We start from the raw sequence: 21,756 nt of genomic DNA on the forward strand, positions 1-21,756 counted from the left end.
TATTCTACAATTTTACAATTATTTGCTTCAATGTAAGCCTCTGAATCTCACAAGAAAATAACAACTTAAAAAGGGATAATGGTGCACTGATGGAACTGCTTCCTCACTGTTCCAGAGAACCAGGTTCAATACTGACCTTAGGTACTGTCTATGTGGAATTGTCACATTCTGTCAGTGACTGCGTGGGTTTCCTCCAAGTGCTCCAGTTACCTCCTACATTCCAAAGATGTGTGAGTTTGTAGGTTAGCAGACATCTGAAAAAGGAAAAATTGCCCTTGATGTGTAGGGAGTGAATGAGAATGTGAGATAACACAACTAATGTGAACTGGTGATCAATGGTTAGCATGGACTCGGTGGGCCAAAGGGCCTGACTCTAAACTGTATCTCGGAAAACTATAACAAACTAATTTAAGTTCTCACAGAGCAATCAAGATTTATTATTGATTTACCTGACAGATAATAACAGACATCTTTTTCAGATTGTATTTTAACTTTACTAAAATACTTTAAACAATATATTGTATTCATTTTCCAGCTTTTACTGTATTTTGATTATGCATTAGAGCGCTTGGTGTTGTTAGGGTTTCCTTCAGTGATTGCTTCAGAGGACATGTGTGCCCTTTGCTTCCAAACTCTGGAAACGCACACTAAAGTATATTCAAGCTTACAGTCAATCACAGCACTGAGAGATCATTATGACACCCTGTAAACAAACAAGTCAGTGTCTTTATGACAAATATTGGATAGATGTTTAAAAAAAAAAAATTTGGTCTCCTTTAATATGAATTTATTGTATACTTTTGGTTTTACAGTGTGATGCTGGCATTTCTTCTTGCAGTGTCTACAAATATGGCGAGAAATATGGTAACATTGGTAATAAATCCTCCATACAAAACTTTTTATTGATAACTCATTGTAATCTCTTCCTGTCACACATCAAGCATTATTTTATATTGAAATTAAAAGTTTAACATTAACATGGTGAGTTAGCCACATCGTTTAATTTTTTTCTCTGAAGTTGTAACAAGGTCATTTTAAAAAATCGAGTATTTCTCAGTCTTAAGTTGGAAAATGCTGATGGGAAACAATCCCAGGGCACACAATTTTCTCCCTTATTATAGGGAAAAACCTGGCCTCTGCCACCTTTGTGCATGCATATAAAAATGCAGAAAATAACTATGTTTGGTACTGGGGAGGTGATTCATAAACATTTGGGGTGATGATGGCTAGTGTGATTTTGAATAACTCAAATGGGAAAAATCTGAATTAGTTCATCAGACAATGTATTATTCACATTACTGATTTAATTACTATTTGCATGAAAGATTCTGAAAGTTGATGCATTTACCCAAAGTCCTTTTTGATAATTTTGCTTAGCAATGCTAATGATCAAAATGTGAACCCTTGATATGAAGCAGAAAATAGAAACATTTAAGGAATAGAAACAGTAATACACCATTTAACCCCTCATGATCGCAGAGCCCCCCCAAAAGATGATGCCTAATCTTTTATTCTTAATAATACTTTCTCATACTGGCCCTACCAATTAATGAAAAATACAAATCTATTGATTTATTCACTGATTATCTTCAGTGGCTGAGTCACCACAGCTAATTTGGTGGAGACTTTCAAATATTCAATTTCCTTTGAGTGAAGAACTTTTTTTTCATATTAATCCTTAATTTGAGATGGTGAACTTGGTTCCAGGCAGCCCAGTCTGAGCAGCCACCCAAACTCCATCAGAATTATGTACATTTTAAGGAGCTTACCTCTCGTTCTTTTAAACTCTAGAGAATTGTAAAACAAACGTAAATATAATGTTAAATTGAAAAAAGAAGACTCTAGAAACACTCAGGAAGTTTTGCAGCATCAATGGAGCGAGAAGTGGAATTGATGGCAATTTTTGTAGATAGGATTGACATTGAGGAATTCCCCAAAATTCTGCACAGGTTGAACATGGCACTGAGCCCATTGTCTCCTTTGATGTTTACTTAAACAGAGGAGAATTACAATGTTGTACATACTTAATCGTCATGTTTCGAATCAAACAGAGAACCGCTTGCATTCAAGGTTGTGTTTCATTATTTTTTTACTGTGAACAGGGCAGTTCAAAACAATCCCTGAGAGGAAGGATACGTGGCTGTAGGGGTATGAAACCAGATGAATCTGCAAAAAAACCAAGGTAAGTTTCAATAAACCAATATGCTTTGAACAAATTAAATTCTTAAATATTTTTAATTTTTCAAATAATCTTAAGAAGCTGTTTTCCTTAAAAACCCCAAATGTTTTAATTACTCAATTATCCATAATTTCAAATACTTTTGAATATCAAGACAGCTTTGAGAGCTGGGTAAGGCAAAGTGCATGGCTTACTCTGTTTGAAATCTTTAACTAATTCGTATGTTAAGAAGCCCTTATCTCTCTGTCCTGGCCCTAAAAGTATATCTCTGCTGTCTAACATCATGAAAACTAAGTTGCCAAATTTAAATTTGGAATTAGCCTGTGTGCCAACATGTTGCTTGCTAATAGTAGGAACTTTAGGAGAATGAACTGTTTTCCCTGACACGTAATGCCAGATTATTTCCAGCATTTTCCATTTAATAACTACAAATACATTTAATTTTGATAATGTAAGCATAAGTATTGGTTGTTTCTTTTTTTGGTTATCGTTATTTCGGATTTAACAAAATCTGCATAGGTATTGTAATAAAAACAGAAAATGATGGAAATGGCAAGTACTCAGCAGATCAAACAACCATTTGTAGAAAGAGAAAGAGAGTTAATGCTCTAGGTCAGAAAGAAAGTCCTTCAATCTGAAATGTTAACTCTATTAATCTTATCACAATTACTGCCTAAACTGTGGAGGGTTTACAGCATTTTCTGTTTAAAATTCCAATTTCCAGCAAGTGCACTTATTTTAATTTTCACAAGTGGTGAAAGCCTGTCTGTGCTTGTGGTAATGGGGAAGTTTGGAGTGGGAATGAGCTGCTAGAGAGGTAGTTGAGGCAGGTAGCATAACAACATTTAAAAGACACTTGGACAGGTGCATGGATAGCAATGATTTAGAAAGATATAGGCCATAATGCAGGAAAATAATAGTAGTTTAGAGGGGGTTTCTTGGTTGGTTGGCATGCATAAGTTGGACTGACGGGCCTGTTTCTGAGCTGTATGACTGCGTGAGTGAATAAATGCCACAAGCAGTGCAGACTAAACCATGCAGATCAGGGGCATTTCACATATTGATCATTTGGTAACTAATGACAATGAATGGGGGCTTCAATTGACAATTTTGATACAGGAAAATATATAACTATTTTTCTCAGTTCCCATTGCCATAGGGAGACTTTTACTCTGAAGGCATATCAATGAGTATTACGGTGTTGAGGCCAGTCGTGATGGTGTCTTCCTTTAAATAGATCTTTGCTGCTAGTATATTGGGGACTCATAATTAGTAAATAAGTACATGTGTGCTAGCCAGTTAATGGATTTTGTAGAGAATTGTGTTTTATTTGAGTTGGTCTCAGTGAGCTCATGATGAAGGACAAAAGGAGTCTGTTGACTCTGTAATACGTGGAGAAAGAACTACAGAGTGAGAGCATTGGCCTACTTACCAGCTCTAGGAATATAATGCAGTGGATGTAAAAGGTCTATTCTTTCAGTTATTTATTGAGAGTAGTCTATTTGTTCACTTATTCATGAAGGGATGCCTAGAGGATGCATACAATGCAAAGTGTTGAATTGGATGTAGTAATGAATACTCATGTCTGTCATGTGACTCTTCAATACAGTCTGTTTTTCTAATTGATAGAAAATGGTGATGCAGTAAGTTATTTCCTCATAGAAACATAATGAATTTCACCAATACAAAAGGAATTATTATGTTAGAAATTATAAATACAAGGAATCAACTTGTGTGTATTCCATACACAACACCCATTCCTCGTGTGTATGGATGAATCGGACTGCAAATTTTCACCTTAAAAAATTGTGTGAACTGAGAGCCACTCTCCTTTAATTTGATTTAAGATGAGCCAGAATGCACCATTGAACAAAAATCAATGACGTTTGTATCTGGTTAATTGCTAAGTTATTTTGAATATACCGTGAAAAGAAAATCAGCAGATAAATCGCAGTCAGGGACTGGTGTGCTCCACACTGATAAATATCTTGACAATGCAGCTATTTGTAAACAATCAATTTATAGTAATCAATTCCATTCAGCCACGTGCCTATAGAGAGAATAAAAGTAAGCTGGAGCATACTGAGGTCAATTTGTAATTCTCCAGTGTTTTCCTATATGATTTTCCTTTCATCAACATTCTTCCCTTGCTGATGATTAGAAGAATATATCCCATTCCAACCGCTTAATTCAGAACAAGGTCACAATTTTATATCAAATTAATCACATACCACAAAGAACCAAGGTCATCAACAGACTCTGAACATCCAATGTTCAGATTCAGATTCAGATTCAGATTCAATTTTTTGTCCAGTGTACAGTACAGAGACAACGATGCATTTAGCTTTCCCTTGAAGAGCGACATAGCAAACGATTCTTAAAAAAAATAATAAGCTGATGATTGGCAGTCACCGAGGTACGTTGTTTATAAGAGTGACAGCCGCCGGAAAGAAGCTGTTCCTCGACCTGCTGGTTCGGCAATGGAGAGACCTGTAGCGCCTCCCGGATGGTAGGAGGGTAAACAGTCCATGGTCGGGGTGAGAGCAGTCCTTGGCGATGCTGAGCGCCCTCCGCAGACAGCGCTTGCTTTGGACAGACTCAATGGAGGGGAGCGTGGAACCGGTGATGCGTTGGGCAATTTTCACCACCCTCTGCAATGCCTTCCGGTCGGAGACAGAGCAGTTGCCATACCATACTGTGATGCACGTATGATATGATCAACTTCAACTTCAAGATACAAGCATTTCAGGTTTGTTACTGATCCATTCCTAGCTGACAAGCTTAATGCATTGGTATTATATTGTATGATAAGTTACTGAAACCATGTATTTTGAGCATTAAATTGTTCTGGCATAATATGTGACCATGCATCCCACTGAATATATGGTAGATCCTCATACTCTATCCTATCCAATTAACATTTAAAAGAGAAAAATTATCCTGTAAAACACTGTTTTTTTCTTACAAGCTGCATTATATCATTTCCACAAAATGCTAAGCTTGTCCTCTACCAGTGTTCCAACACCTTAGCCTTTCCTGAAAAATTTGCTGAAGGGGACAGATTCTCTCCATTATCCTTTATTCTGTATCCAAATCAATATTTGGTCTAAGGATAACAACTGCAGCTTTTTCAATTTAATGTTGCAACTGCATTGCCTCAATCCAGAAGTGTTTACAAATGTTTTAAATCGTTCACAGATTCTGTAGATTTAAATTTGGAGTTATGTTCGATGATGTCTAAAATGTTTGTCTTCTCCTGTGTATTGTAATTTGTCATGAGGCTGCATTTGCTAAAGTATATCCAAAATGTGTTTTAAAAGAGAAGCAGTTTGCTGCACCAACCACAAATTATTTATGTCATCTTTTAATATTAATCATGAACTATTCTATCACATTTGTGATCTTGACTTGTTAAAGTTGTATTTGACGAAAATATTTTTGTACCAATCATGATTTATTGTGCACACTGAACAATTCAATAACACACGAGTCTTAATTAATATTATTAACCGCAATTTTCACAACATGGTGTCACAGGGTAAACTCTACTGGCCATGAAGTATGGTATTTTTGTAGAATTCTTGCAATAAAACATAAAGGTTCTTTAGTGAACATGGATTCCCCCTGTTGTCATAGATGGATCTGTGCCCTGTTGATCTGGTCTTGCTCCCTTTCCCCCCAGATGGAACAAGGATAAAGCTCCTCTGCTCCTTACTTTCCTGCCACCAGCATCCAACACATCATTCTCTGACGTTTTCACCACCTTATATGTGATCCCACCACCAGTGAAATCTTCCCATCCCCACCCCTTTCTGCCTTCATAGACCTTCAGCCCTTTAAGCTCCTTCTCCCGAGTAATAGTCACAGCACTAACTTCCGGAGTTGCATAGACCTTTCCCTCTGCAACTCCTTGTTTCACTCACCCGTTTCCACCTAAATACAGTACTTCCCCAGCAACTGCAGAAGTTGTAACACCAGTCCCCATACCTACTTCCTCACATCCACCCAGGGATGTCAGCAGTTGCTACAGGTGAGACAGACGTCATATGAATCTCCTCTAACCTTGTCTACTGCATTCAGTGTTGCAGATGCACCTCCTCTGCAACAGACTCAATCAGTCTGAAGAAGGATCCTGACCTGAATCATCACCTATCCATGATCTCCAGAGATGCTATCTGACCCACTGAGTTACTCCAGCACTTTGTGATTTTTTTCCTGTTTTTATACCTTTCCTGACTTGTTGTGGTCTATGGGTCAGAACATTAAGGATGCAGTGGCAGAGTGCTAATTCCTAGGTCCAGGAGTTTGAGATGGGTTAGGATGGGATTAGGGTTTGCCTTTTCTATGATGTTCAGTGCACACAAAGCACTATTTTTCTATTCTTTTCTGCACCAACATAATGCGGATTATTTTCTCTTGCTGTGAAAATCACTGTCAGCTGCACGTGAAGAATGTACCAGTGTGTGGCAGTCTTCATTCAGTCATTACACATGATGATGATGCACGCATATGAACAGAACACAAGAGGGTGATAGTGGTTGTACTTAAAATCTACACTATTCTCAATAAAAATTCAACCAATATTTCGACAGGGGTTTGTAACAAACAAACATTTGTAGTATTTGTATTTTGGTGAGCAAAAATTATTATTTTTTGAAACTCAATCTTGCAATGACAAGCATGATGAACATTGCAAAACATCAAGGCAGACAATAGATCAGACTTATCAATCATGTGAAAACAATGGCAACTGGGCAGCTGAAGACAGTCAGTTTGCTGCTTACGAAATCTGACCTTTCAGCTAAATTATTTAAGAACTGATATCCATACCTGGATTATGTATTAATTGTATGAAAGCTACAAATGTTCAGTTCCATCCGATCGTATCCACACTTTGACAGAGATCTAAAGCAATGTTTCTTTGGGAATATATCCACTTAATTTTATTAACCTTAATTTGGGAGATGGAGTCAAGAATGTGGAGTTAATGGGAAAGAGAGTGCAGGAAAGATCACGGAAGTCTCCAGAAATAACAGGACAGAAAGTTTTAAAAGGGAGAAGAGAGTAAGGTTGGGTAAAATCCAGATGGTTATGAGAAAAGGGATGTTGAACACTGAAATAAAGGTATAATAATTGAATGGGTATGAAGCTTGTAGCAAGTGGAAATTGGCAGGTATGATGTTGTAGGTATTACGAAGATGTGGCTGCAAGAAGATTGGAGCTGGGAGCTGAATATTCGGGGTTATACAGCCTATCGAAAAGACAGAAAGGTGGGCAAAATGGGTGAGGTAGCTCAGTTGGTAAGGAATGAAATTGAGTCCTTAGCAAAGGCTGATATAAGATCAGTAGATGTAGAATAATTGTGGATAAAGCTGAGAAATTATATGGATAAAAAGACCCTAATGGAAGTTATTTACAGGCCACCAAACAGTAGCCAGGATATAGGATGCAAGTTACATCAGGAGATAAAATTAGCACGTAATATTTTGTTGTACAGGGTCTTGGGGAGACCACACCTGGAGTATTGCGTACAGTTTTGGTCTCCTAATCTGAGGAAAGACATTCTTGCCATGGAGGGAGTACAGAGAAGGTTCACCAGACTGATTCCTGAGATGTCAGGACTTTCATATGAAGAAAAACTGGATAGACTCGGCTTGTACTCCCTAAAATTTAGAAGATTGAGGGGGGATCTTATAGAAACGTACAAAATTCTTAAGGGGTTGGACAGGCTAGATGCAGGAAGATTGTTCCCGATGTTGGGGAAGTCCAGAACAAGGGGTCACAGTTTAAAGATAAGGGGGAAATCTTTTAGGACTGAGATGAGAAAAACATTTTTCACACAAAGAGTGGTGAATCTGTGGAATTCTCTGCCACAGAAGGTAGTTGAGGCCAGTTCATTGGCTATATTTAAGAGAGAGTTAGATGTGGCCCTTGTGGCTAAAGGGATCAGGGGGTACGGAGAGAAGGCAGGTACAGGATACTGAGTTGGATGATCAGCCATAATCATATTGAATGGCGGTGCAGGCCCGAAGGGCCAAATGGCCTACTCCTGCACCTAATTTCTATGTTTCTATGAGATGGATTCTTAGAGCAGCTTGTAGTGGAGCCGATCGGGGTAAAGGCAATTCTGGATTTAATCTTATGTAATGAACCGAATTTATTAAGGGAACTCAAGGTAAAGGAACCATTAGGAGGTAGCGACCACAACCTTATAAGTTTTAATCTGCAAATTGAGAGGAAGAAGGTAAAATCGGAAGTGTCGGTATTGGAGCTGAACAAATGGGCTACAGAGGCATGAGGGAGGAGCAGGTCAAAGTTGACTGGAATGGGACTCTAGCAGGGGTGATGGTGGAACAACAATGGCAGGTATTTCTGGGAATAATCTGGAAGATGCAGGATCTTTTCATTCCAAAGGGGAAGAAAGATGCTACGGCGAGAAAGCGGCAATCGTGTCTGACAAGGGAAGTCAAGGACAGTATAAAAATAAAAGAGAAGGCGTATAGCATACCAAAGATGAATGGGAAACCAGAGGATTGGGAAGAACAACAAAAGGTAACTAAAAATGGAATACAGGGAGAGGTTAAAATACAAAGGTAAGCTAGCCAATAATGTAGAAGAGGATAGCAAAAGTTTCTTCAGTTATATAAAGAGTAAGAAAGAGGCAAGAGTGGAAGTTGGGCCGCTGGAGAATAATGCAAGAGAAGTGATAATGGGGAATAAAGAAATGGCAGAGGAGATTAATAATTATTTTGCATCAGTCTCCATAATGGAAGACACCAGCAACGTGCCTGAAATTAAAGAGAGTCAAGGGTGGAAGTTAGTGCCGTGACTATTACTCGGGAGAAGGAGCTTAAAGGGCTGAAGGTGAATAAGTCACATGCACCAGATGGACTGCACCCTAGGGTTCTGAAAGAGGTGGCTTTAGAGATATTTCAAGAATCACTAGAGACAGTAGAGGTCCCAGATGATTGGAAACATTGCAAATATTACCCTGCTGCACAAGAAGGGAGCAAAGCAGAATAGTGGGAACTATAGGCCAGTTAGTCTGACTTCAGTGGTTGGTAAAATTTTAGAGTCCATTATAAAGGATGAGGTAGCGGAGTACATAGAAGTTCACAATGAAATAGGCCGGTCAACATGGCTTTGTGAAGGGCAGGTCTTGCTTGACAAATTTGCTGGAATTGTTTGAAGAAGTAAATAGCAGGACAGAAAAAGGAGAGTGGGTAGATGTTGTTTACTTAGATTTTCAGAAAGCCATGGATAAGGTGCCACCTGTGATGCTGCTAAGTAAGATGAGAGCCCACGGTATCAAAGGACAGATACTAGTATGGATAGCAGGTTGCCTGGAAGGCAGAAGACAGAGAGTGGCAATAAAGGGGGCATGTTGAAAAATTTGCGATGGCCATAATGAGGCCGCGACTAGTTCCCAGAATGTGGGAACTCCTCACGACCATGAAAGCGACTACCCGGGATCCATCCAAGAACATGTGGCGACTGCATAGTCTCCTGCAGTCGCCTAAAACTTGGCCCATTACTCTCTATTTACCTCTAACTGACCTTGAATTGTTTGACGCTGATACTGGATGTTTAAAATGGTGAGAATTCTCTTCCTCAGTTAATGTTATTAATTTTGATGAAAAATATGTTTTTTAAGCCTGACAATAATAAGATAAGCTCCAAATGTCTTGACCTAAGCAGAAATATTTAATCAAAGCACATCTTTAATTTATTCATCAACAGTTCTGAGGAAAAGTCATTAATATTTTAAAAATAATACTTTTTTCATTTTAAACCATCAATATCTCTTTGTGAACTCCTTGTTCTGCTCATAACTTAGTCTTCTTTGTCATCGGCAAATTTAGCAACAATATTTCTGCAATCAATTGACATTTGCTGGTAACTACCTGTATTAATCATAAATGAAACTAGATCGTTATTTAGTAGCAGTCAAATTGGATTCTTTCAATTAAGATTACTTTTCCGTTATAAGAATAAAATTCTGAATTGTAAATAATTTGTTGCACTGGTCAACAGTTTGAAGATTTTAATTGCAGATTTTTTGAGTCTTGAATGTAGAAGGCTGATTGGTAATCCTATGGAGGTGTATACATTCATGAGGGAAATAGGTAAGATCAATGCAAAGTATTTTACACGGAGTAGGGTAAGTAGGTTTAAGAAGGGAAAGATTGTATGGAACGAACTGCCAGAAGAGGTAGTTGAGGCAGATACTATAACAACATTTGAAAAATATTTGGACAGGTACATGGATAGGAAAGGTTGAGAGGGATTATGGGCCAAATGTGGGAAGCGGGCAGGTGGGAATAGGGCAGGTGAGGCATCTTGATCAACATGGGCAAATTGGACCGAAGAGCCTGTTTCCATGCTGTATTGACTTTATGAGTGACTCTACGGGAATAGAAGATAGATATGATCAAAGAACAAAATGACAGCCAAGAGACTTCATCAAATACAACAAAACCCTATTTCAGAAAATGTATCCCAATTTTTGTTTGTTTTTAATTTTCCTTCAGGTGATGACCCTACTTCAATTTTAACTTCACTAGTCCTGAACTTGCTGCCATTCATTTGGTTACTCTTGGAGCAAAACTTACAATAGTAATTGTACATTTCCACGTTGTTGCATTGGGAATCTGATTGACACAAATTGCACAATAGATTATTCATATACCAAAAACAACAGAGAGGGCAGCAATTAATTACATTTACAGGTCAATGAACATTGATTGTTGGGCTTGCTTTGACAATTAATTGGGCTGTTGTAATTTACTTTATTTATATTTCATTAATGATTAAACAATCTGAATGTTGTAAGATTAGGAAGGATTGGAAAACTGTAGGAAGCTAAGAAATATGTACAATCCTCATTAAGATAATTATGACAAATTATAGTTTACTTATATACTGATCATCATCACCAGAAATTAGTTTAGGATTGAAACACACCGTCGCTATTTAACAAACATTATCGAACGATTGAGGGAAGTTTTGAGACAAGTTTCAAGGAAGTTCTTAAAGCTTGCGTGAAGAGATGTAACATTTCCACTGACACCTGGAAATTACTAGCCCATTAGTGGCCAAAGTGGAGAAAGAGAATTTGTTCTTTTTTAGCTATCTCACAACCCAAAAAACCAGAGTAGAAAAGATCTAAATGAAAGCCAGTTCTTCTTTTAATAAATAATTATTAAATTCACAGATATTTCTTTGGAGTATGAAATATTTCTTCATTTTCAGCAGATTAATATTCAACTAAAGCAAATCGGGAATGAATAACTCAGTGACAATACTGCAATAAAGGGCAGAGATTGTTAAATTATAATCAAATATTTTGTTCTTATTTTATTAAGGTGAACATGGATGGTTGACTGACACAAAATGCAGGGGTAACTCAGCGGGACAGGCAGCATCTCTGGAGAATCGGTGATGTTTCGGGGCGAGACCATTCTTCGGACCAGTCAGGGGAAAGGGAAACGAGAGATATAGACAGCTGCAAGTTAACAATGGCTTGTTTCCTTTATCGTCATTACTTTTTTGCATATCTTTCATTCATTTATTCTATAATTCTCTACATCACTGTCTATATAGACAATAGACAATAGGTGCAGGCATAGGCCATTCGGCCTTTCGAACCAGCACTGCCATTTAATGTGATCATGGATGATTATCCCCAATCAGTACCCCATTCCTGCCTTCTCCCCATATCCCCTGATTCTGCTATTTTTAAGAGCCCTATCTAGCTCTCTCTTGAAAGCATCCAGAGAACCTGCCTCCACCACCCTCTGAGGCAGAGAATTCCACAGACTCACCACTCTCTGTGAGAAAAAGTGTTTCCTTGTCTCCGTTCTATATGGCTTAAGGGCCTGTCTCACTTACGTGTCCTTGGCACGCAAATTACGCGACCTCGTGGTCGTGTTGAGCCGCGATGGTCCTGCGAAGGTCGGGTGCGATTACATGCGTACGCACAGCTGTCTGGAGCGCGTAACGCCATTTGAAGATGGACACAAAGCTGGAGTAACCCAACGGGACCGGCAGCATCTCTGGAGAGAAGCAATGGGTAACGCTTTGTGTCGAGACTCTTCTTCAGTCTGAAGAAACGTCACCCATTGCTTCTCCCCAGAGATGCTGCCGTCCCGCTGAGTTACTCCAGCATTTTGTGTCTATCATCAATTTTCTTTGCCCCGCTCTGGGAGTAGAAGTGGGGGTGGAACCGGACCGCACGGCCGTGAGCCCCAGGGTATGCTCGGCGATCGTTTACCTGCTTCTGCTGCTGTTGAAGGTGAGATGTTGCGTCGCGCCAGGGTCTTGGGCTTGTCCCACTTTGGCCGTTGGCGCGCGAAGATTTTGTTCACTACAAAAATTTTGGAGCCCCTCGCGATGTCGCGCACAACTGTGTGGCCCCTGGTTCTGGTCTCCCCCAACATCGGGAACATGTTTCCTGCCTCTAGCGTGCCCAAACCCTTCACAATCTTGTTTCAATGAGATATCCTCTCATCCTTCAAAACTCCAGAGTGTACAAGCCCAGCCGCTCCATTCTCTCAGCATATGACAGTTCCGCCATCCCGGGAATTAACCTTGTAAACCTACACTACACTTCCTCATAGCAAGAATGTCAATAGCAAATCTCTCATTTCCCTTTCCCCTGACTAGCCCGAAACATCACCATTCCTTCTCTTGAGAAATGCTGCCTGTCCTGCTGAGTTACTCCAGCATTTGTGCCTATCTTTAGTTTCAACCAGCATCTGCAGTTCCTTCCTACACATGGATGGTAGACTAATCATTTCAATTTCAACTATGCTAGTTCCCCATTCCTGCTGTTGAAAACCTGATCATACCTGCTCAGTTTTTCAGCAACTGCCCTTTATTAACATGCTGCTATGTAAAAGTACCAGTTAAAACTGGTATACAAACACTTCACTAGTGAAGCTCAAAAGTGCTGGTGGCTTGCTATACCAGGTAGAAACTTGTTACTGAGGTGGTTTCAAGTCATTTGATAAAGTCACACAATGTAGGCTGATCCAAATGACCAAAATGCAGTGGATCTAAGGTGACTTGGCAATTTGTGTTCAGAACTGGCTTACTCATAGAAGACAGAGGGTGGTTGTGGAAGGGTGTTATTCAGGCTGGAGGTCTGTGACCAGTAGTGCTCCACAGGGATCTGTGCTGGGATCACTGTTGTTTACATAGAAACATAGACACAGAAATTAGGTGCAGGAGTAGGCCATTCGGCCCTTCGAACCTGCACCACCATTCAATATGATCATGGCTGATCATCCAACAGGATCCTGTACCTACCTTCTCTCCATGCCCCCTGATCCCTTTTGCCACAAGGGCCACATCTAACTCCCTCTTAAATATAGCCAATGAACTGGCCTCAACTACCTTCTGTGGCAGAGAATTCCACAGATTCACCACTCTCTGTGTGAAAAATGTTTTTCTCATCTCAGTCCTAAAAGATTTCCCCCTTATCCTTAAACTGTGACCCCTTGTTCTAGACTTCCCCAACATCGGGAACAATCTTCCTGCATCTAGCCTGTCGAACCCCTTAAGAATTTTGTAAGTTTTTATAAGATCCCCTCTCAATCTTCTAAATTCTAGTGAGTACAAGCCGAGTCTATCCAGTCTTTCTTCATATGAAAGTCCTGACATCCCAGGAATCAGTCTGGTGAACCTTCTCTGTACTCCCTCTATGGCAAGAATGTCTTTTCTCAGATTAGGAGACCAAAACTGTACGCAATATTCCAGGTGTGGTCTCACCAAGACCCTGTACAACTGCAGTAGAACCTCCTTGCTCCTATACTCAAATCCTTTTGCTATGAATGCTAACATACCATTTGCTTTCTTCACTGCCTGCTGCACCTGCTTGCCTACTTTCAATGACTGATGTACCATGGCACTCAGGTCTCGTTGCATCTCCCCTTTTTCTAATCGACCACCATTCAGATAATAGTCTACTTTCCTGTTTTTGCCGCCAAAGTGGATAACATCACATTTATCCACATTATACTGCATCTGCGATGTATTTGCCCCCTCACCCAGCCTATCCAAGTCATCTTGCAGCCTCCTAGCATCCTCCTCACAGCTAACGCTGCCCCCCAGCTTCGTGTCATCCGCATTCTTGGAGATGTTGCATTCAATTCCCTCGTCCAAATCATTAATATGGTTTGTGGTATATATGTGACTTAGACATAAAAATAGATGGGTCGGTTAATAGGTTTGTAGATGACACAAACATTGGTGGAGTTATGAACAGTGAAGAAGGCTGTCTAGGGATCCAATGGGATATAGACCAGTTACAAATATGGAGAAGAAATGGCAGATAGAGTTTAATCCCAGCAAGTGTGAAGTGTTGTACTTTGGGAGGTCAGATGTATGGAGAAAGTAAATACTTAATGGCACATCACTTGACAGCATTTTTGTACAGAGGGATCCTAGGGTCCAAATCCATAGCTCCCTGAAAGTGGCACACTATAGTGGTGAAGAAGGCATATGATATGCTTGTCTTCATACAGTAGGTCAGGGCATTGAGTATAAGAGTCAGGATGTCATAGGTAGACACAAAATGCTGGAGTAACTCAGCAGGACAGACAGCATCTCTGAAGAGAAGGAATGGGTAATGTTTCAGGTCGTGACCCTTCTTCAGTCAGGAGGTCATATTGCTGCTTTATCAGGAGGTCATATTGCTGCTTTATAAAACTTTGATAAAGCCGCATTTGGAATTATAGTGTACATTTCTGGTTGTCCTGTTACCGGAAGGATATGTAGGCTTTGGAGAGAGAGCAAATGAGATTTACAAAATGCTGTCTGGATTAGAGGACAGTTAGATTAGAGGACAACCTTAACGCAAGGAGAGGTTGGACAATCTGTGATTGTTTTCTCTGGATTGTTGGAGGTTGAGGGGTGATCTGATAGAAGTATATAAAATTATGGGAATCATAGATCAGGAAGACTGTCAGATTTTTTAGGAAGGAAATGTGAAGACCAGAGGGCATAGCATTAATGTCAGAGGAGAAAAAATTAAAGGAAATGTGCAGGGTGAGTTTATCTTTACATTGAGTGGTGGCTTCCAGGAATGGTAGTGGAAGTAGATATACAATAGTGGTATGTATGAGGCTTTTAGATCAATGCATGCAGGTAGAGGAGACTAGTTTAACTTGTTCATCCAGACAACCTTGACTAAAGAGCCTGTTCCTTCTATGTGCTGTTATGTGTTCAAAGTCCAAAGATCAATGTTCTCTGTGCCATGTTCTAAGTCTGTTCTGTTAGGTTACACTTTGGCCTTTCTGTACCTAGCTGTCAAATTAAGACTATATTACAGAACAGACTTAGAACATGGCACAGAGAACATTGATCTTTGGACTTTGAACACATAACAGTACACACTTCTCTCCCAGATGAACTGAACAACTTCTTTGCACGTTTTGATGCCGCAAACACCACACCCAAGGGGAGAGCCAGCCCCTGCTTACAAACCGACCAGCCAGTCCTGACCATAGACCCGATGGACACACGGAGAAACCTGTCTAAGGTCAACCCGTGGAAAGCAGTTGGATCCGACAACATCCCAGGATGTGTGCTCAAGGAATGTGCTGAGGAGTTAGCAGATGTGCTAACAGACATCTTTAACATCTCCCTTAGTCAAGCCATTGTCCCTACATGCCTCAAAACTTCCACAATAATCCCCATAGCGAAGAAACCAGTTGTTGCCTGCCTAAATGACTACCGCCCTGTTGCCCTGACCCCAATAATAATGAAGTGTTTTGAACGCTGGTGAAACCCCACATTACTGCCAGCCTCCCCTCATCGTTAGACCCCCTCCAGTTTGCATATGGCCCAACCGTTCTACAGAGGATGCCATCTCTACCACGCTGCACACAGTACTCACTCATCTGGAAAACAAAAACACATATGCCAGAATCCTGTACATTGACTTCAGCTCAGCGTTTAACACCATCATCCCACAGAGACTTGTGGCGAAACTAACCCTGCTGGGCCGCAACACCACCCTGTGTCACTGGATCTTGGACTTTCTGACAGAGAGACCGCAGTCGGTCCGTGTTGGCAAGAAAACTTCAAGCTCGATCACGCTGAGCACCGGCTCCCCTCAAGGCTGTGTGCTCAGCCCGCTGTTGTTCACATTGCTCACACATGACTGTGCTGCCAGATTCAGGGACAATAAGATCATAAAATTCGCGGATGACACAACAGTGGTGAGACTCATCAGCGGAGATGACGAGTCAATGTACAGGGAGGAAGTAAAACAACTAGTGAACTGGTGCGGCAAAAATAATCTAGAATAAAATGTCGACAAAACGAAGGAGATGGTTGTCGACTTCAGGAGGTCGCAGCCAAAGCATACAACCCTCAACATCAGTGGCACTGCAGTGGAGAGAGTGGAGAGCATAAAGTTCCTCAGTGTGCAAATTACAGATAGCCTCACCTGGTCCAGGAACACCACTGGGACCGTCAAACGGGCCCATCAGCGACTGCACTTCCTGAGGAAACTAAAACAAGCCTCACTCCCCACCAACATCCTCAGGACTTTCTACAGGGGTACGGTGGAGTCTGTACTCGCGTACTGCATAAATACGTGGTACTCCACCTGCAACTGCTCGGACAGGAAGGCTCTGCAGAGGGTAGTGAGGGGAGCAGAGAGGATCATTGGTGTCTCCCTACCCTCGGTACAAGAACTGTTCCAGAGCCGCTGTCTGAATAAAGCTCAAGAGAATTGCTAAGGACAAACTGCACCCCCTCCACACACACCTGGATCTCCTGCCATCAGGCAAGAGATATCGCAGCATCAAAGCCCGGACTACAAGACTGCTAAACAGCTTCCTACCACAGGCTGTGAGGCTGCTAAACAGTTACTCTGTACTCACAGTCACCTGATTCTGCGGCTGGCACGGACACTTTAATAACTGGCACTGGCCACTCAAACCAGCTGCCCCGGACATTTTTATGATTGGTTTTACTGTATCTTAACGTTGTTGTTTTACCTGCTTTTAACTATTCATACTGTTCCATCAGGGACTGGATTATTTTTAGTGTTATTATGTGTGAAATGTTTTAAATGTCATGTGCGATGCTCCGGTATTCCCAGGGAAACGTCTTTTCATTTTGCACTGTACAACTGTTGATTGCAAGATGACAATAAAGGTTGATTGAATGATTGATTGATTGAGATTAGAATTTCGATAAAATGGTGTTTACACAAATCAGCTTTGCAGATTGCAATGACATTTGAATTAGAATATTTACCTTCTGTTTTAGCCAAAAACAACACAGATAAAACAATATTTTGACTGATATTTTTTGTGCAAATTTTCTTCCTTAATAATCTCCAAAATGAATAAACCACTGGATAAATCCTGCTTGCGATTCTGAGTGATTGTTAACTATTGAGATTATTGCATACAAAGGAATATAATGTATTATTTATTGAGTAACTATATTTGGAACAATCCTATTTGGTTACAATCTAATTTGACTTGGACAACCTTAACTCAGAAAGGTAACTGAAAATATTCATCATTACATTGTGTTTATGTTCAAGCCCGAACCCCATGGAAGTAACTAACTTAAATATTTTACAAAGCCTTCCCCGAAGTATTGGAAGAACTCAATGGGCTAGGCAGCATCTGTGGAGGAAATAAACAGAAGTTGCATCATATCTTCAGACTGATGGAGAAGGGGGGGAGGGGGAAGAAAGCTGGAAAAGTGAGGATGGGGTGGGTAAAGTCTGGCAAGTGACCAGTGGATACAGGTAAAGAGAGGATGGGTGATTGGTATATGGGTGGAGAATGACAAGGATTAGAGTTGAAGAAGAAACAAAAGGGTGTGAGATACAGCCACATGGCCTAAAAGCAGATAAAACAATAATTTTTATATTCTGAAACATTTAAGCTTTCTATGTTAACATGGTTTTAGATTTAAAGAATGTTTGTTTCCAGCTTATACCCATGTATCAATGTTACAAAATGCAGTTATCTGTTACTCATGAAGGTAGACAAAAATGCTGGAGAAACTCAGCGGTTGAGGCAGCATCTATGGAGCAAAGGAAATAGGCGACGTTTCGGGTCGAGACCCTTCTCTAGTCTGAAGAAGGGTCTCGACCCGAAATGTTGCCTATTTCCTTCGCTCCATACATGCTGCCTCACCTGCTGAGTTTCTCCAGCATTTTTGTCTACCTTCGATTTTCCAGAATCTGCAGTTCCTCTTAAATGTTACTCATGAAGGGTAACTTTTCAACACAAAGAGTAGTGGGTGTCTGTAATGAGCTGCTGGAGGAGGTAGTTGAGGTAGGGGGTCTTGCAACGTTTAAGAAACATTTAGACAGATACATGGACAGGGTAGGTTTAGAGGGATACAGGCCAAATGCAGGCAGGTGGGACTAGTGTAGATGGGGCATGTTGGTCAGTGTGGGCAAGTTGGGTCTAATGGCCTGTTTCCCTGCTGTATGATTATTTGACATAGTACATTTCTAGGTCGAAATCAGGTCATAGCCATAAAGATTTGCAACATGGAAACAAGCACTTTGGGTCAACTTGTCCATGCCAACAAAGTTGTCAGGTGCATTATGGAAAACTCAGTACACGTCTGGACGGGTTACCAATCTCATGAAACTTGACATCATAATAACAGCCTGATTATTTGGCTCCCATTAATCAAAATAAATTATCATTACCTCCACTGCCAGTGCACCTTGTCTGCAAAGTGTACCATTCACAAACTGCACTGCCCCAAGTGACACTGGAAGCACCTCCTGTACCTGTGATGTTTACCACCTCAAAAGCTCAACCAGGCTCTCTTTGAGATCTCACATCAAGCTGACTTTGAAATATATCACTTTCTTCTTTGTTACTGATTCGAAATCCAGGAGCATTTTTTTCCCCCAACATGCAGGGAGTATATTCACGTAGAGGACTACAGCACTTAAAATGTAGGGTTACAAAATTTCAAATTCAGGCTGACCACCACCTCCTCAAGACAATTAGAAAATGGACAATACATGTTAACTTTGCCAGCAATGTCTGCACCTTGACAATGAACAAGCAAAAAATATTTCCTTGTAAAATGAACTACATGATTACTAAGAAGTAATTATTGGCCATTGTTTACCTTTAAGGGCAAGTTTCTTGCATAAACATGCAGCATTTAATTGTGTAAACACACTGCAATAGTTTGCTTGAGGAGTGTTCCAATATTGCTTAATGGGCAATGAACAGTAAGAAAAACATTGCCACGTTTACAGTCGTGTATGTGCTTATACTGTAGTTGATTTGCTTTCTATTTTTAAGGGACATAGATCGATGTAAATAAATTGTTTCTGTTCTTTTAGTACAGTCAATAGATAATATACAATAGGTGCAGGAGTAGGCCATTCGACCCTTTGAGCCAGCACCACCATTCACTGTGATCATGAACTTGAAATGGTATATTGGCATTGGTCTACACATACAGTCAGTTAGAATTGGTCATGTCCTCCACCCACGACCCTCAATATTGGTGCCCCTCAAGGTTGTGTGCTCAGTCCATTGATCTACTTCCTGTACATCTATGACTGTGTGGGCAAGTGCAACGCCAACTTTACCTTTAAGTTTGCTGATGATACCACTGCTGATGGCCAGATCAACAACAACAGGAAGTCAAAATACAGGAAAGAAATCGAGAACCTAGTGTCATCGTAACAGGACACAACCTAGCCCTTAATGTCAGAAAGATGAAAGAAATGGTTATTAACCTAAGAAAGTGAGGGGGTGAACACAACTCTGTCCTCATCAATAGAACTACTGCAGAGATGCATCTTAGTTTGCATCCATATCATCAGCAATTTAAACTGGTCTATTTTCATGATCAAGGAACAAGATCAGCATATTTACTTTCTTAAGTATCTGAGAAAATTTGGCGTGCCCACAATTATTTTTTCAATTTTCTACAGATACACAATAAAATATTGCAATGAAATGCATCTCCGCCTGGTATGGCAACTGCTCTGGTCTTAACTCTTATCTATCTTCTACCTTTTGAGTGGATAGAGCAGCTTGAATGCCCAGATATCCAGACTTAAGAACAGTTTTTTTCTCCACTGCTATCAAATTCCTGAACTAATCATTTCTTTCACACCCTCTTCCCGAGGTGCTGCCACATAATCTTACTCTTAACTCCTCGTTATTTGGTTATTCTGTTATTGTATTTTTTTTTTGTTTTTTGCATTTCTTCAGATTGCACTACGATCTTACACCATTCTGTTATTTTGCACTGTTAATTGTTGTTTTTATCATTATAGAATGATATTACTTTGGAGCTTCATATGAACAAGAAATGTAATTGTACTCTGGTGTACTTGGCATTAGTCTAATTTAATCTAATTTAATTAAACACAAAATTGCTAACCAAAAAGCTAAAAATATAGTACTGTGCAAATTAAATCCTTCAGAATTTTCTAATGATCCCTTCGTATGCAATATGATGGTCCAGAAATACATTTCACCTATAAAACTATGTCCAGAGGCAGGTAGGGTGATAAAAACCATGGTTAGTTGAAGCTTAGGTTTCACTGTTATAGGATGAATGTGACAGCAATGCTAACCATATCTCCTATAGATTGTACACCCATCTCATGAACAGAAATTGGACTTCTGGAGCTCTTAAGAAGGAGAGATGCAGTTTCTGCAGATGACATACAAGTTTTAAAATTAATATACAAGAGCTGAATAAAGTTATCAAGACTTTTGAGATGTCGTTTTGATGACCCTGGTCTTGCTACTTGTCAAGATGAGGGATACCCTAAACCCCTGGTCCCAGAGGTGAGACATTGTCAGGAAGAAGTAGAACCAACCATTCCCATGCCACATAGGAGAACTTTAAATAATATCTAATAAAGAGAGTGGGAAAATTGTTTGAAGAAGCAAATAGGATGAGTGTCTCTTAGATACATCAATGCCCTTATCAGGGTAATATTTTAAAAATCTTGATTCTCAACGGAGTCACTGTGGGCTCATATAGAAATATAAAGAAATTCTGCCTCAGTTTACATTTTTTGCAAAGTACTGTACAGGTATTTAAGTAGAGCACCATTCCCTAAATCACTCATTACTCTTACATAACAACAATCCCCAAACCTACCCTGTCTGTAAGTGAGATAATGGCATATCCACAAATTCAAATCACCAATCTAAATGTACTTTGATTGTTGAGAGTCCAAAAAATATCATCATTATCAGTTCTGAATGTACTTAGTGACCAGCATCAAACGTCTATCATAGACAATTCCAAATATTCCCAATGCTTCCTCTGCATACATTTCTCTTCATCTCAGATCTAAATCCCCCAGCCTTTTTGTTGAAAACCTGAGTTCTTATTCTAGCATCATTGGCTAAAAACAAATCTTATTGTTATTAATTCTATTGAAAATTGAATTCCCCAATGAATGTATGCATATCAACATTTTGCAAAAACACTGGACAATGGAGTGAAAATCCTATTTTTCAATTATGTGGAGTTACCAAGGTAATGATTAATTTAAGTTTGCAGAAGCCAGTTATGAGTAACACCCTTGCAGT

Source organism: Leucoraja erinacea, chromosome 19, assembly GCF_028641065.1.
Source record: "Leucoraja erinacea ecotype New England chromosome 19, Leri_hhj_1, whole genome shotgun sequence".
Classification (NCBI taxonomy): Eukaryota; Metazoa; Chordata; class Chondrichthyes; order Rajiformes; family Rajidae; genus Leucoraja; species Leucoraja erinaceus.